The 16,830-nt window shown below is 42.1% G+C and overlaps 1 long non-coding RNA gene across 2 annotated transcripts; it reads right to left on the reverse strand.

Annotated features, from left to right (window-relative positions):
* Positions 1–4,906: 4,906 nt before the first annotated feature.
* LOC141584289 (uncharacterized) lies at positions 4,907–15,892 on the reverse strand. Of its 2 annotated transcripts, XR_012517248.1 has the most exons (5): positions 14,760–15,892; positions 13,129–13,195; positions 9,768–10,174; positions 6,914–7,029; positions 4,907–6,062 (listed from the first exon to the last, which is right to left on the reverse strand). It is a non-coding gene; the product is annotated as an uncharacterized LOC141584289 (long non-coding RNA). The 2 variants fall into 2 exon arrangements; XR_012517247.1 differs by having other exon boundaries at positions 4,907–7,029.
* Between the last annotated feature and the right edge of the window lie 938 nt (positions 15,893–16,830).

Here is a 16,830-nt window from a genome sequence, read left to right on the forward strand (position 1 = left end):
TAAGAGATCCAGGCTCTGAGTTCCAAAGCAAATCCAGTGAAATATCATCATGGAAGGGATTTGATAATTTCCCAGAGTTAGGGGATTCAATATGGAGGTCATTAGCAACTTGTGAATGTTGAGATCTGAAATGTAGCTAATCCAAATTGAGATTACACTGTACATGGAAGATACAGATCAAATTTCAAAGATAGTACAAAAACAATGTCAAATACCTTATTAATAGTTTTACATTGATTACACATTGAAATATTTGAGATATATTGAGTTAAAGAAAATGCATTATTCAAGTCAAGTTCACCTATTTCACTTACATTTTTAATGTGGCTGCTATATAATTTAAAATTCTATATGTGTCTCACATTGTATTTCTGTGAACAGCACTTACCTACGGGGGTCAGCTACACAGCCCTGCTAACCCCACCACATTCAGCTCTTCCTCATTTTTATTCAGAACCACATCAGTTTATTTTCTCTTTAATTTTTAAATTCCTACTTACATTTTGATAAAAAATAATTCTGAAGGGCAACTCAGATAAATCCAGGCAAATTGTGATGATAAAAAAATTAGAAGAGGAAAAAGAAAAGATCCAAAGCCCAAGATCTCTTGGTTTACTGAGAAAAACAAAACAAAACAAAGCCAAAAAACCCTGCTCATCTGTCATCTATTTCTTTATCATGAGAGGGATGTACTTACTCTACATGACAAATTGCTGTCCCTCCTAGAGAACAAATAATGTAATCATGATAGATTAGTTCCTATTTGACATTCATTAAAAATGAGTGTGTTGAGTTTAAGATCTCCCAGCACATATTAGCAGATGCTCAAAAAGCTAGAACAAACTACCAGTTAAATGCTATGACTTTGTGAAAATAAATCTCAGTAAGTTCTTACCCAGGAAGTTAAACTACTGGGTCCTGGGAGAACAGAAGGGAGAGGAGGTGGGAGTTGTGATGGGAAGCTTTCAGTTGCTGTACAACTACTCAGTCACATTCAGATATTTTTAAAAAGCTAAATGCTATTTGGAAGGTTGAGAGGAATTTTATGGTTTTGCCTCTAGCCTTAAACAAATCTTTGCTTCAGCAGACTTGACGGTTAGGATAAAGGTTAACAAAAAAGACGACTAATCATTTGGTGACACTAGCTGCACTACAGAGCAATACCATAGAAAGCCAAGGGTTGAGGAGGTGCAGGGCAGTGGCAAAACTTGTAATTCTCTGTAGGATCATGAGATTGTACCTCCCAGGTTCCTACTGTCTCAAAGATGACCTTCGCCACAGCTCCCAGGAGTGACTCATTGCTTTCCACTGGACCTCTCCACGCTTATCAGAGGCTTAATACTCACTTTATTGAACAAAGCAGGAAAACAAGAATCCAGATGGAAGTTCGAATCTTTATTAACCAATCATCCCAGCCTTGCTTTTACCCATCCTTCATCCTGTACCTGGAGAGGATTCCTCCTTTTTTTATTTTTCTATTTTTAAAAATTTCATGCCCAATTCCTGCAGAGAATTCCTCCTTCTTTATTGTTTCCTAATGCCTGCTGGGTTTGCTCAAGGTATGTGAATCACTGTGCAGTTTTCCCACCTGGTCCATCTTTGGCAGCCTCTAGGTAGCATTTCCCAACACTACAACCCTTCCCCTCCTGCCTGTGCCTGTGATCCCTCCCCCATCCCTGGGCAATGACCCTAGAGTTTTGTTAGGATGTTTTGAAATGATGAAACTAATCCCTCCCCCAAGGAAACTGAATCAGCAAAGACTATTACAAATGTCCCACATTTTACAATCATGGGAAAGGGAAATTTGAGTTGAGATTCATTCAGAAGATTCCACTTGTCAGTATTAATGCAACTGATTCTAAAATATTTTAAAGAACCCATTACAAAAATAAAAATACTCCTTAAATTTAAGTGGATATGTGCTATAAAAATACCTAAATCTGTACAAACACAAATTTTAGCACCTAATCACACTTCAAAGTATGCTGAAAAATGTATGTAATTATTCTTAACTCACACTGAGATAAGGAAGTATTAATAATCTTTCTACTTGTTTCAAATGGAGAAACTTCGCCACAGTAAGGTTTTACAGTGTTCCAAAGGCACAGAGAACTAGCACAAGTCAGCCAGGGTTGCTCACTGAGGACCAACACCAGACAAAAGATTATGGAGGCAAAAAAAAAAGAAAAAAAGGGGATCGGGGGGTATGCGGTTAAAAAAAAAAAAAAAAAGAAATCATCCTGAAACCTAAACTGTTCCCTGAAAGTGAATATAAGCCTAAAGGTTTCTTTCACAGAAGGCTCATCCTTGAAATAATTGCATTGAAATAATTGCAAACAGTATATTTTTACAAATGGACCGAATTGGACCAGTGGGTTCTAGAAGACAATCTTTCTTGCCTGAGAATACCCTGTCTTAGCCCACATTGTCTTTTGCAGAGCTTTCTTTTCTTCATCCAAAACATTTTTCTCTTTTCGCAGTTCTTTACTTGAATAGCTGTGGGAGACATTATCGGCTGGTAGGTAAGAACAAAAGTAAGAATCAGAAAACAGTGGGCTCAAAACCTGGCTCCACTGCTTACTAGCCACGCTGAACGTGGAAAAATTCCTAACCTTCTAAAACTGCTCCTTTATCTACAAAATGGGCTGATAATGATATCTACTTCTTAGTATTGCTGAAATGATTCAACAACATAATATTCATAAAATATTTAGCATGGTCCCTGACCTGTTCCCAATAAATGGTAATAATTACCATAATTCTGTCTTAAAACAAGAAATTCCAACTTCTCAGACAACAAGGAGAGCAGCCAAAACATACACTGAAAGGTTTTAAGGGATTTTAAGAAATTCTGCCAGGTGCGGTGGCTCACGCCTGTAATCCCAACACTTTGGGAGGTCCAGGCAGGTGGATCACCTGAGGTCAGGAGTCTGAGACCAGCCTGGCCAATATGGTGAAACCCCATCTCTAATAAAAATACAAAAATCAGCCAGTGCTGGCAGGCATCTGTAGCCCCAGCTACTTGGGAGGCTGAGGCAGGAGAATCACTTGAACCCAGGAGGCAGAGGTTGCAGTGAGTAGAGACTGTGCTACTGCACTCCAGCCTGGGCAACAGAGTGAGATTCCATCTCAAAAACAAAAACAAAAACACATCAATTTGGTTACCAATAAGGGCATGGATAGAACATGGCATTGATTAATGGCCACAGCAGGCTTGTATGAATTTACCTCTGACTTAAGGAAAGACCCACCACAGCCTGTTTCTCAAGGGCAGGCCCCTTAAAATACGACAGAGAGCAGAATAGGCTGGAGGGTCTTTAAAAGAGGAAAAAAGTGGCTCTATAGAGCATGCCCAGTTTTTCCTTCTAGGGATGTAGAGAGGCCAAGAGTGTAACTCTAACTGAAGTTCTTCCACAGGGAAAGATAAAGAGTGGAGAGAATGTTCTCACCCTACCGCATCTCCAGTGAGAAAATATTTTCTCATTGGGGTTGCTCTACAAAAAATGCCTTGACTCCCCTTCCTGCCAAGACATCTTCCTGCCATAGTGTTCTTTTCTTGTCTCTTCTTCTCCTCCATAGTATAATTCTCCAGGTTTGTTCAGGTTCAGATCAACACTCCCATATTCTGCTCCTTGAATTCTGTCCTGATACAGCAATAACATACAAAGATATTCATTTGCCTAGACTTTAATTTTGATAGTCCTTTGCTCCGCACAAGTATGCCCTCACAACAAAACCCAATTCAAAAGAACACAATGACAGTAAGAATATACCAAAAAGACAGGAACCTGGAAAATACAGTATTCAGTCATCCAATCATTCCTGAGTACCCAATATGTGCATTTAGGGTGCTGTGAATGTGGCTGTGAACAAGACAAAATCCTGCCTTTTTCCCATGGGTCTTCTACTTGATGAGGGAGAAACAGCAAAGGCTGCCCAAAGAGGCTTATCTTCACATGCATGGAATAAACCAAAGACCTGAGGTCCTTCCCACCTCTTCCACTAACTGCCTGTGTGACAAAGTTTCTCTAGGCCCTTATCAAATAAGGGGGTAAAATTAGAAATAGAGGCTGCTGATTCAAAGTTCTCAAAGCTTTTCCTCTTCCTTGGGTCTTCCCAAGGACAGTCCCTTCCAGACAGTGGTGAAATCAAGCACAGACATCGCTCACTTAGCAGCTGTCCTAGACAGACACCACTGGGAAACAAAGAAATCCACAAGTCAGATGCCACTTTTATTTTAGACAAAATTCCTTCAAGTTCAGTGATCCTTTTTCTAAAGCCAAAGCAGATGATGCAGCAATGAAAGAGGAAACCATAGATGCAAGGACAGAAGGAAGAAGTGAAAAACCATAATGGAAATGTCTGACTTAAATATTTCTGTAAACTTCTCCATGTAGAAGAGAAACAAAAGGGAAAAGACATGTATTCAAGAAAATTAAAATTAGAAACGTTTGGCTCTTTAAGGAGTAAATGTCTCTATTCTGGAATATTAATCTATATTCCCGCATATGCAATTAACCTAGTGAATTTGCAGTTGATTTCTTTCCCAGAAGCTGTAAGCTCAAATGCTTCATGAGTCAAACAAGTAACAAATATGTAAAGTGGCTGTAGGGTTTCAAACTCAAAACACAATAAAACCTCAAACTCAAATTTGTGTAGGTCAGATTTGTGACCCTTATCATTTTTTTTTTCCATTTTTGAGACAGAGTTTCGCTCTTGTTGCCCAAGCTGGAGTGCAATAGCGCAATCTCTGCTCACTGCAACCTCCACCTCCTGGGTTCGAGTGATTCTCCTGCCTCTGCCTCCTGAGTAGGTGGGATTACAGGCTAGCACCACCATGCCTGGCTGATTTTTTGTATTTTTAGTAAAAACGGAGTTTCACCATGTTAACCAGGCTGGTGTCGAACTCCTGACCTCAGGTGATCCACCCGCCTGAGCCTCCCAAAGTACTGGGATTACAGGTGTGAGGCACGGCGCCCAGCCTTGTGATCCCTCTTAATCAATGTTTAGGGGAGAGAAAGGTACCCCAAAACATGCAGTAAGGTCACCCTCTGAGAGTGACCCTAGTAGGAATCAACACATAACAGATGAGATGAATCGTTAATAGGAATCACCTGTTCTGTAATTGGTCTGTAAATGTATGATTGAGAAGATCCATTCTCTCTAGTCTTAGTTGAGGTAACTAGAGTAAAGTCTCAGGGAAACAAGACTGATTGAAATTAACAAGGCAGGAAGGGAAATTGCTGGGTTGCCTTTCCTACAGCCATTCCTTTCCTCTTATTCACAGAACCCGGCTCCAATAAGAGGCTATGAAAATGCTGGATACTGCCATTCATAGCCTCTCTTGCAGCTAGGAGTAAAAAGGTGATACTGCTCTAGCCAAGAAAACATGAGGGGAAATCTGCAGAGAGACATCTGGAAAATGTTTTCTCTTTGATAGTAACAACCACAAGAAGAATGTTTATCCCTTTGCTGGGCACGGAGACTAAGGGGGAAATGGAGACTCTTCAAAGCAAGCACAGGCAAAAACCACATAATTTGAACTTAAAAGGGTTGATATTACAAATCTATGTTTATTCTTGGAGAATGCCTTATAGATCAAAGGTTGTATCTAACTCTTCAGACACTCCAAATCAAATGCTACAGGAAATTTAAAAATCATGAAACCAGGTTTGGAAAAAATAAAAATTCCAAGAGAAAACCATCACGCTCACTCAGAAAAGAGTTGACAGTGAAGAGCTTGCTCTGGGAAATTGAAGATCCCCAGAGAGGCCTAGAACAATCCTTATGGAGATACTCCAGCTGAATTAGATATCCTGTTTACAGCAAATATCATAATGGATTTCGCAAATGCAGTTGGTGATCTCTATCAAAGAAAGTATTAGGTCAAAGCAAAATATAATAAAATTTTAACCACTTCTCCGGCCTTCTCCACAAACAGCAACAGACCATTCCGACATAAGAGTCAACTGTTATTCGCCACTTTAGATCCTCTCTGCCTTACCTTTCTCTGTGGCCTCCGACCTCTTGTTCCAGCTTAGCTCGTATTGTGGCAGCCAACTCTGTAAATTTCAACCAGCCTTACTTAGTGCGTGCCAAAAGCACATCACTTCATGCATACCCCTGACACCCTGTCCTGCAGCTTTCCTGTTGATGCTGGGTATGAGACCCCATAGAACAAGCAGTTACTGCATATGTACTTTCCAGGAGTACAGGAGGATTAACACTCACTGGGAAGATTCTTTGACCAAAGAGAAACGAGCCAGCAAATAATTCTCCCTTTAACACATCATAGGACTGTCCCGAGAAGCAATCATATATACCTCTTTCAATAACAGTTTCCCAAGATCAAGGGATCAGTTGCTCTTCACAGCCATCCTCCAATTGCATTTCCCTCCTTCTCTGCCTCCCTCTACTTTTCCCTTATTCCTGATCCCTACTAGGGAATTGCACTCCCTAACAAAGTTATAGTACACGAGCCTTAGCCTCAGGCACTGCTTTCTAAGCAACAAAAGCTCAGAATATATTCATTTTCTTATTGCTGTGTACCAAATGACCACAAACTTTGTTGCTAAAAACAATCCCTGTGTATTAATCAGGTCACAATTCTGTAGGTCAGTCTGCCCCAGTGCAGTTGGGTTTATAGCTTAGGTTCATAGAAGACTGAAATCAAGGCGTAGGCTGAGTTGTGTTCTCATCAGGAGTTCAGAATCCTCTTCCAAGCTCACCTGGTTTGGGTTGAATTCGATTCCTTGCAGCTGTAAGGTAGAGGTTTCCATCTCTTTGCTGGCTGTCAGCTGTGGCCTGTTCCCAGCCCCCAGAGGCTACCTGCATTCTTTGTCACATGACCCCCTCCATCTTCACAGCCAGCAATGGCACACTGAATCATTCTTGTGCTTCAGATTGCTCTTACCTCAGCCGGGCATGGTGACTCATGCCTGTAATCCCAGCACTTTGAGAGGCTGAAGTGGATGGATCGTCTGAGGTCAGAAGTTCAAGACCAGCCTGCCCAAAATAGTGAAACCCTGTCTGTACCAAAAAAAAAAAAAAAAAAAAAAAAAATTAGGTGGGCATGGTGATGGACACCTGTAATCCCAGCTACCCAGGAGGCTGAGGCAGGAGAATCTCTTGAACCCAGGAGATGGAGGTTGTAGTGAGCAGAGATCACACCATTGCACTCCAACCCAGGCAACAAGAGTGAAGCTCCATCTCAAAACAAAACAAAACAAAACAAAACAAATCTCTCTTACCTCTCAGTGTCTGACCCCTAGACCAAGATTTAAATGACTGACATAATCAGTTCAGGCCCACCTGGATAATCACCCTATCTTAAGGTCCACTGACTTGGAATCTTAATCATATTAACAAAATCCCTTTGGCCATATAATGTAACATACACATTCCACCCTCACACTTGAAGGAAAGAGGATTATACAAAAGTAAGAGTCATTGGGGAATCATCTTAGAATCCTGCCTATCACTCAGATAGTTGGTACCAAGAGGTGACCCTAGAGAGCAGACCCTTAGGATGAGATTTTGCTGCCAGATTACTCAGAGATTGGAAAGCAATAGAGTTTCCAGCATTGGTAGTAAGTGGGGTGGAAACTCCTAGATGCAACGATAGCGCAAGTACTGTCTTTCACCTGAAATTAATTGATATTAAGTGGAGCTAGAAGGTAAGGCAATGAGATATGCAATGGCTATGGTACTTGAAAAGTATGGGAGCAGTTATGACTAAACCTTGTGGAATGGCCTTACTGCTATTAACAGAATCAAAAGCCTTGAAAAAAGGAAATGATAGCCTGGCGCAGTGGCTCACACCTGTAATCCCAGCACTTTGTGAGCCTGAGGCGGGCAGAGCACAAGGTCAAGAGATCAAGACCATCCTGGCCAACAGGATAATTAAATAAAATAAAAATTAGCTGGGCATGGTGGCATGTGTCTGTAGTCCCAGCTACTCTGGAGGCTGAGGCAGGAGAATTGCTTGAATCTGGGAGGCAGAGGTTGCAGTGAGCCGAGATTGCACCACTGCACTCCAGCCTGGCACCTGGCGACAGAGCGAGACTCTGTCTCAAAAAAAGAAAGAAAAGAAAATGATAGACTCAGGACAAACAACTACCACCAGTTCAAAGCTTGCTTTGAAAACCAAATACATTTATCTCCTGTCACCAAAGGACAAAGCTGCTAAGGAGACAAGAACTGTGCCTCATTCTTAGTAGTAGCAGGTGTGAGGTGCAGCCTCTCATTTTTTATCTTGGAAGGGATGACCTGGCCTGCTCCAGACTACTGGATCCTTACAAACTTCACCAATGTAGCAAGTCCCTGAATATTCATGAGATTTATCTTCCACTCTCTGGTATACATCATTCTACTAGGCACTGGTACTTGCCACTCTTTACTTATCAGGTCTATTTAGCAAGATGCCATATGGTGATCTAATGATAGTCAACATGATTGAAGCCCCTATAATAGAAAGTAGAAGCATTTACATAGTTTTGGGCAAGGACATGAATGTGTAATACCATCCTTCCCATGAAGGCGAATTACTTTTCAACTTTCCTTTTAAGGTGATTGAGAAGTATGAATTCACTAGATCAATAGCTGCTTACCAAGTGCTAGAGGTTGGGTTGATTTGAACCGGTAAAGATACCATATACAAGAGCAGGTGTAGCTGGGATTAATACCCCAGTTAAGTCTGTGGAAGTCTACACTCTGCCATAATCCATTCAGATTTTGCAGGAACCATACAGGTAAAATGAAAGGAGGAAATGATGGTAACATACCAACTATATCTTTTAGGTCTTTCTTGCCAATCTCTGCAATTCCTTCTGGCATGATCTATGCTTCTGATTTATAATCTGGTCTGATGGGGTGGAACAGTGGGGAAGAGTAGTTTCAGAAGCTTCCACTTGACCTTTTTAAAATTCTAATGGCCCAAACTCTACTGATTAGGGACAACTATGACAATTCTTCTAGTGCTAAGTATATCTCTAATGACTTCAGGAACTAATAACGAGCTTGGTTCATAGACCCATTGGATCCCCCATGAGATAAAGGTCCATGACAGATTTTGGGATTCCCTGGTATCAGTGTCCACCTAAATCCTTATTTAAAAATCTTTGAATCTGAGTCTTCTCTTTTTCCCAGTGTAGTTATCTGACAAAGGTCTACAGGTCTCTCCAGGGAAAGAGAGGGAAATATTTACCTATCCATTTGTGTTACAGAGTCCTTCCACAAAAACACCTGTTCTCCCCTTCAAACAAAGGGATCTGGATCTCTGAGTTACTTAAATCTAGCAACAGGGTGAGGGACCACAGTTTTCTTTTGCAGTGTCTAAAATTAGCCTTCTACTTAACAGCTTTCAATATTTTGTTTGGATTAGCAAGTTGAGTTACATCCTAATTAGCTATCTGTCTACATCTCATTCCTAAGAACACTATGATTTATTAGGTTATCACTAGTGAAATCTGCAGGCCAGGGCACCCTGTTTGCCACTCTTGTCTCACTTTCTTTTGATCATTCCCTTTCTGCTCCTGATAGTTAAGTACCGACATCTGACCTCTACCATTCTGGAATACCATCACCCCCATTAATATTATGAAATACAATTCCATGCCAATGTTGCCTACAGAAGAGGACCACCATTGAGTTTCTCAAAGACAGGTCTCCTGTAACTTATGAATTCCTTACTGTCTCAAAAAAGGGAACCTTCTCATAACCCTCTGGGCAACATAATCAGAAGATGAATGTGCAGCTTTTTCCCTGACCTTCTGAAGATTCGCTCCTCAGTGTCATGCCAAGGCAGTTCGGTGTCTTCACCAAATCTTCACTGGTACTTCACTTCATTATTGTATCCAGCTTTGGCTTAAGGCATCAGACAGATTATATAGATGGACTTGCATGTCCTTTGCCAGGCCCAGTGACTCACACTTATCATCCCAGCACTTTGGGAGGCTGAGGTGGGCGGATCACTTGAGGTCAGGAGTTTAATATCAGCCTGGCCAACATAGTGAAACCCCGTCTCTATTAAAATACAAAGTTAGTTGGTGTTGGCCTGTAGTCCCAGATACTTGGGAGGCTGAGGCAGGAGAATTGCTTGAACTCAGGGGGGGAGGTTGCATGAGCTGAGATTGTGCCACTGTACGCCAGCCTGGTCAACAGAGAGAGGCTTCATCTAAAAAAAAAAAAAAAAAAAGACCTTATATGTCCTTCATATAACATTGAACCCCCAAGTTTTTGAGTTCTCAGTAAACCCTACCCTATCCAGACTTATATTCTGCTCTCCGTGGCCCAATTCCCTCAAGATTTTCTCTCTCATGTTCCCCTAGTCCCTGCTCATACATATTAATCAGATCTAGCAATTCCTCCAGTGCATATTTTTCTCCCGGAGCAAGAACTCTGCATCCCTGTTTGAGCTGTGCTGACACCTGACCCTTGTTACTGACCCACAGGCAATGAGAGGTAGCAGGGGTTGCTCTTGAGAACAGAGGCACCTGCCTCAGGTAAGCTCAATGCATAGTCTCCAAGCAAGTGGAGGCTCTTCTCCTTAGCAATGAGAAAGGGGATTTTTTTTTTTTTTTTTTTTTTTTTTTGCCTGATTTGAAAGACTCCAGATTCTCAGACTTGGTCACCCAAATAGTCCTATCCTAGATCTCAGGGTTCATTTGTTTCCTATCAGAATCCCGACTTTAACATGAGAAAGCTGCCAAAGCTGCAGGCGGAACTGCCAAAGTTGCAATTCTGCTTCCCTTACAGTTAAATCCTAGTCCTAATATTCAGCAGTCTTCCCTGCAACTACAGAAGAAAGAGTGTCCTTAAATTCTACCATGGAGGCCTTCTGTCTCACACCTGTGTTATCCTTTTCTGAAGGTCTCCAAAGCAATCCAAAAAAGCCACACAACTTCAGTCTTTATAATTATCATTGTTCCGGTACCATTCAAGTGCATAACAACCATGTAACTTAGTGCTTCTCTTTCCACTGATGTCTCATCCCAATTTTTTGATGCGATCACATGCCAAGATTTATCACCATCCACATACTACCTGCAATGCGGTTCTTATTGCCATCTGACCAGTGAGTGACCCAGCTCTAAATTCCCATGATGACAGCTTGCTTTCTAGTGTCATTTCTGATACTGTCTTACCCCAGGTTTGCCTGAGAGTTGAACCCAAAACAAAGTCTGGGTGCAGGTAGTTATTTGGGAAGTGGTCCCAGTGAGCAGGATTGGGGAGCAAGAGGGTGAGACCTCCCAAGATGCATCTCAGAACTGTTTGCCAGGTAAAAAAAAGATGGAGGCTTTTGTTTATTGGCTCTCATCCCCAACTGGTCAGAGATGACCTAATGAATATTAACTCCCTTGAACTTCTTGTCTGCCCTGCATGAGTGTCCAGAAATTCTGTGGATTCCACCAATCTGTGGTAGAGAAGCTCTAGGGCAGGAACCAGAGGCAAAGGCACTATCAGAATAAGACTGCATGCAGCTAGTCTAACTAAACCTACGAGAATTAATTACCAAAGCAGTGGCTAGATTAATTCCAAAAGGAATGTAAGATGCACATAAGAAGTGTTCGAAGGCTGGGTGTGGTGGCTCATGCCTATAATCCCAGCACTTTGGGAGGCTGAGGCGGTTGGATCATTTGCGGTCAGGAGTTCAAGACCAGCCTGACTAACATGGTGAAACCCTGTCTCTATTAAAATACAAAAATTAGCCAGGTTTGGTGGCAGGTGCCTGTAATCCCAGCTACTTGGGAGGCTCAGGCAGGAGAATCACTTGAACCCAGGAGGTGGAGGTTGTAGTGAGCCAAAGATCACGCCACTGCACTCCAGCCTGGGTGACAGAGTGAGACTCTATCTCAAAAAAAAAAAAAAAAGAAAAGAAAAAGAAGAAAAAGAAGTGTTCAAAACTATTATATTTAATCAATTCAAGTCAAGGTGATTCAGACCAGAAATACTAATGTATGGGGCTGGGCATGGTGGCTCATGCCTGTAGTTAACAGCACTTTGAGAGGCCTAGCGGGGAGGATTGCTTGAGTTCAAGACCAGCCTAGGCAACATAGTGAGATTCCCTATCTACCAAAAAAAAAAAAAAGAAGAAAAGAAAAGGAAAATAGCCAGGCATAGTGGCATGTGCCTATAGTCCCAGCTATTCAAGAGGCTGTGGTGGGAGGACTGCTTGAGTCCAGGAGGTCTAGGCTGTGATCACATCATTACACTCTAGCCTGGGTGACAGAGTGAGACCCTGTCTTTTTTTTTTTTTTTTTTAAAGACAGTTTCACCATGTTGGCCAGGCTGGTCTTGAACTCCTGACCTCAGGTGATCCACTCGCCTCGGCCTCCCAAAGTGCTGAGATTACAGGCATGAGACACCATGCCTGGCCAAGACCCTGTCTTAAAAAAAAAAAAAAAAAGAAGAAGAAGAAGATAAAAAGGAATACCATGTGTGTTTAAGAATGCCGAATCCTGGGAGTTAGCAACGCTTGTGTCCCCAATAGAAGTGGTTCTGACATCTGATTAAATAAAGCTAATTGAAGATGTATATTTTACTCCTCTCCAAAATCCCACTAAATGTAAAAGAGAAAAAAGGGCCCAGAAACAAAAAATAAGAGAGAGAAAATGAAAGCAAATAACAGAGGTCAATGCAAATTTTGGAAGCTAGAATGCAGATGGTTAAGTAGAAAAGTGATTTAACACAGTGGAAAAAATTGTAAATCTAAACTTTCAGTAGGGTAGAGAAAGAGTCAATAATAAGCAACCTTAACAGGCTTACAAATTAGAGACACCAGGAAATGCCAAAGACAAGCAGACAGGTAGTGCTGAGAACAGGGCGACTGTACTGGTTGTGTAAGGAACATTCCGAGCATGGGATTCCCTCTCCCCAGTTGTTTTCCTCTTCCCTATGCAACCAAAAATCACTCTTACCTTACCCAGGCAAAAGACGGTTGACGACTTTCTGGAGCGGTTGAACCAGACAGATTCCAAGAGTGGAAATTGAATTACTAATGTGCTAAATATTGAAGAGAAATTTTTATTTCTGTCAGCAAGTTTCTGATGAATTACTGATAGGTACTGTCAAGGGAGGACTTGGAGACTGAGGCATTTACATAAGGAAAAAAAAATTTAAAAACTTTACCTGCAAAGAGGGTGAGGAGGTCAGACTCAGGAGTGGCTCACCAAATTACAAACACACTGTTTTGTTTCTGTGCCCACAGGAAAAAAAGAAAAAAAAAAGTTTTTTGGTTTTAAGAAAACCCACAAAAGTACCAAACTACCAAGCTTATGTATTTACATTGTTACAATAGAAATAACAATTTTCTCACTTAGTTTTCTCATTCACAGAGGTCAGACATAACAGCAAAAATCAGAGATAAAATTACTTTCCGGCCAGGTGTGGTGGCTCACGTCTATAATCCCAGCACTTTGGGAGGCTGAGGCAGGCAGATCACCTGAGGTCAAAAGTTCAAGACCAGCCTGACCAACATGAAGAAACCCTGTCTCTACTAAAAATACAAAAATTAGCTGGGCATGGTGGCCCATGCCTGTAATCCCAGCTACTCAGGAGGCTGAAACAGGAAAATCACTTGAACCAGGGAGACAGAAGTTGCAGTGAACCAAGATTGTGCCATTACACTCCAGCCTGAGCAACAAGAGTGAAACGCTGTCTCAAAAAAAAAAAAAAAAAAAAAAAAAAAGCTGGGCGTGGTGGTGCGCACCTGTAATCCCAGCTACTCAGGAGCCTGAGGCAGGAGAATAGCTTAAACCTGGGAGACAGAGACTGCAGTGAGTGGAGATCTCATCACCGCACTCCAGCCTGGGCAGCAGAGAGAGACTGTCTCAAAAAATAAAATAAAAAATAAATAAAATAAAACTATGTACATGTGCTTACTTTTTTTTATTATTTTTATTTTTTTCTGAGATGGAGTTTTGCTCATGTTGCCCAGGCTGGAGTGTAATGGCGATTTTGGCTCACAGCAACCTCCGCCTCCCAGGTTAAAGTCATTCTCCTGTCTCAGCCTCCTGAGTAGCTGTGATTGCAGGCACCCGCCACTACGCCCAGCTAATTTTTGGTATTTTTAGTAGAGACGGGTTTTCACCATGTTGGTCAGGCTGATTTTGAACTTCTGACCTCAGTTGATCCGCCCTCCTCGGCCTCCCAAATTGCTGGGATTACAGGCATAAGCCACCGTGCCGGACCTATGTGCTTACTTTGTAAAAAATTAAAATTCAGTTTTTAATAAAGGCAGTTCCTAAATAAATAAAAAATAAGTAAAAGCTTGTCAATACTACTGAATTCCCCTTTTTGACCCTGACCGGTAAGATAGAAAAACGCCCAGATATATTCTAGAATGTGTTGAGGCTTAGAAGCAGGACCCCACCTGCTGTGGCTCCCATTTTAGGATCATTGCCCAAGCCCTTGGCAACTGCGAGTAGCTGGCTGAATGCTCTAACTCAGCAAGGAGTTCCAGTTGGCTCCAAATGTTTGTTCATCTTTGAGACCCCAGTACGTATGAAACTAAACTCACAAGGCCATCTTTTGTCTTTAAATGTTAATACTTTGTTGAAAGAATACATTAAACTACCACCTTTTTACTTAAGGAGGCCAACCCAACATTTTGAAAAAAGTAAACATTAATTTAACTTGCTCTGTGAAGTTATTAAAGAAAAATTAACTCACAAATATAAAGCCACTGTCAGTTCTTTAAAGGCAACGTGTCTCAAGCAGTTCTTTAGATATGCAGCCAACAGTCTGAAGTCTTCTCTTACCTTAGGGTTAGATTCAAATGTTGGCACTTAGAAACGCACACAGTCAAATTCTCCTTGACGATCCTCAGGAAGACTCTCAGGAAATTCTACAGAGACAGGTTTTACTCCATTGTTGGAACAGATTGCTATCTCTTGAGTGAGCACTGAATGAAATAACTGATGTGCATTTGGGGTTGTAAAAATTAAGTGTCTTTAGAAATAGAATTGTGCTCAGTTTGGTGAGATTTTCGCTCCATGAGAAGCCCTCGGGTGCTGAGCCGAGCTAAGGAATGGCTTATTCATGGGTTCCCTCAAAGGAATAGTGGGTAGACTCTCCCCTACTATTCAAAGAGTATTTCTTTCTTTTCCTTTTTACTTTTTTTTTCTTTGAGACAGAGTCTTGCTCTGTCGCCCAGACAGGAGTGCAGTGGTGCCATCTGGCTCACTGTAACCTCCGTCTCCTAGGTTCAAATAATTCTCCTGTCTCAGCCTCCTGAGTAGCTGGGACTACAGGCTTGCGCCACCACGCCCAGCTAATTTTTGTACTTTATTAGTAGAGACAAGGTATAAGGGTTATTGCCGAGTTTAAAATGAGGAAACTGAGGCCAGTATAAGAAAATGAAGATCCAATTTATTTGGCTCCCGGCGAGGTTCCATGGTCCCAGGGAAAGGGACCAGGGAAGTCGCAACAACTTCCTGGGGCGCAGGATTTTTATAGGTAGGAGGAAGGAGCAACAGCTGCGTGCTCTGACTGACTCCAGGGGAGCGGGATTGGCTATTGGTTGGCGGGTTGTTGGGCGGGTTTTCCCGTGAGAGAGCTGGTCAGGAGCGTTGCATCAGCTGGAACCTTCCAGGGGAGCCCTGCGGCAGAGCTAGGTGCCGAGTGCAGAGCCTGGTGCTGGGTGCAGAGGTGGGCGTTTCCAACCTCCCACAGGCAACCGGCCTTTCCCAGGGTTCCACGGTGTTACCCAGGATGGTCTGGATCTCCTGAGCTCGTGATCTGTCTGGCTTGGTCTCCCAAAGTGCTGGGATTACAGGCGTGAGTCACCGCGCCAGGCCATATTTCTCTTTTTGTGGAATACCTAAAGCACACAATTAAATGCATATATGATACAAAAATAAGTGTAATTTGAATGAAATGAGAGATAACCTAAACAAGTACAGTAGAAATACGTTTTCAGAGTACAACAATCTACATATGCAAGGATATAATTTTCCTTGTCTGTGGCTAAAATTAAATTTAGTTCTCAATATCCCATTGTCTCTGATAGCAGAAAACCTAGTTATATCCATTTCAGGGACTCAAGTCACCTTCATCTTAAAGATGTCATCTTTTAAGATTCTCTTCCTGGCCAAATGTGGTGGCTCACGCCTGTAATCCCAGCACTTTGGGAGGACGAGGTGAGAGGATCACTTGGGGTCAGGAGTTCGAGATCAGCCTGGCCAACATGGTGAAACCCAGTCTCTATTAAAAAAAAAAAAAAAAAAATTAGCTGGGGGTAGTGGCACATACCTGTAATCCCAGCTACTCAGGAGGCTGAGGCAGAATTGCTTGAACCTGGGAGGTGGTGGTTGAAGTGTGCCGAGATCATGCCACTGTACTACAACCTGGGTAAGACTCCATCTCAGAAAAAAAAAAAAAAAGATGATTTTTCTTTCACTTTTTTTCCCCTCCTCTTCTTCCCAGAATAATGCAAATTCCAGGGGATGACATGTCATCCTAGCATCAGGGGAGCATTGTTCCCTGTGTTCTCTCCATCTTCACCAGCTTTCCTGAGGTGTGGCTTAAGCAGCACCTCTGTCTCCGCTATGTTGATGGTCAAGGTCAGGTTTAGATAATTTACACTCTTCGCTGCTTGGGGGCTCCAGGACTGCCTGGAGGCTGGGTAGTCTTTCCCTCTTTGTCTCACAATGGCACTGCTGATCCTCCACCATTCAGCCACATCTCTTATCCTATCCATTGCTAAATTGTCCTACTATGACCTCTACTCTGAGATCCCCTTATTTCACACCATAGTGACCCTCTGATGGACAAACCCATATCGGTTATGAACTCATTCTGAGTCCCGCTAAGACATGGAAAATAATTTTT

The sequence above is a fragment of the Saimiri boliviensis genome, chromosome 4 (assembly GCF_048565385.1).
Source record: "Saimiri boliviensis isolate mSaiBol1 chromosome 4, mSaiBol1.pri, whole genome shotgun sequence".
Classification (NCBI taxonomy): domain Eukaryota; kingdom Metazoa; phylum Chordata; class Mammalia; order Primates; family Cebidae; genus Saimiri; species Saimiri boliviensis.